A 995-nucleotide genomic window follows, 5' to 3' on the forward strand; every position below is an offset into this window, starting at 1 on the left:
CTCTCTCTCTCTCTCTCTCTCTCTCTCTCTCTCTCTCTCTCTCTCTCTTTTCTCCCTCCCTCCCTCCCTCTCTCTCTCTCTCTCTCTTTTCTCCCTCTCTCTCTCTCTCTCTCTCTCTCTCTCTCTCTCTCTCTCTCCACCACTTTCCTAATTCTAAATTGGTTGACTTTTGAGGTTTCTATTTTCATTCATTTTATTTTTACATCCTTTCTACTGTATAAGGTGGTGGTGGGATAGTGTAAGAGTATAATAGTTAACTCTAGATGTCATCTTATTTTTCTCCTGCCCTCAAGTGAGAGCCACTCTACATAAAAGGTTTTCTCTACCTGAACTTAGAATGTGTATGCTGTTAATTAAAAGGCAAGGCAAAAATTTAAAAAAAGCACTAGCCTAGTAGTCAGGAGAGTTGGACTTGCACTCTGTCTTTCCAAGTTACTAACTGTAAAAAAATATGTACTATGAAAAAAAGTATTCAAAAACAAGGATAATAATACTACTGTCTATAACAAAAATGCATTTTAAGAATCAAAGTAGAAGAGGCAGGTAGGTGGCTCAATTAACAGCCAGATCTAGAGACAGGAGATCCTGGGTTCAAATCTGGCTTCAGACACTTCCTTGCTGTGTGACCCTGAAGAAGTCACTTAACTCTCATTGCCTTGCCCTTATCACTCTTCTCCCTTGGAACCAACACACAGTTTTGATTCAAAGATAGAAGGGTAAAGTTGTTTTTTTTAAGAATCAAAATAGGTTATAAATATATAATTATGGTTACTAGTAAAGTTCTATATAAATGTTTATATAAATTTATAATTACAACATACATTTAATATATAATGATGTGATAATATAATTAATTTTATAATAATAAATAATGATATAACACATATTTTAATATATAATGCATAATATATAAATATATAAAACATATTTAAATATATAACTTTATGTATGAATATATAAATGTATCACTATTATCTTGATTGTTATTCATAATG

At 32.1% G+C, this 995-nt stretch overlaps 1 protein-coding gene across 4 annotated transcripts in view; it reads left to right on the forward strand.

Moving 5' to 3' along the window:
* DNM3 (dynamin 3) overlaps positions 1 to 995 on the forward strand; it is a 612,108-nt gene that overhangs the window by 419,261 nt on the left and 191,852 nt on the right. The gene's annotated exons all lie outside the window — the stretch shown is intronic.

This window comes from Gracilinanus agilis, chromosome 4 (genome assembly GCF_016433145.1).
Source record: "Gracilinanus agilis isolate LMUSP501 chromosome 4, AgileGrace, whole genome shotgun sequence".
Taxonomy (NCBI): domain Eukaryota; kingdom Metazoa; phylum Chordata; class Mammalia; order Didelphimorphia; family Didelphidae; genus Gracilinanus; species Gracilinanus agilis.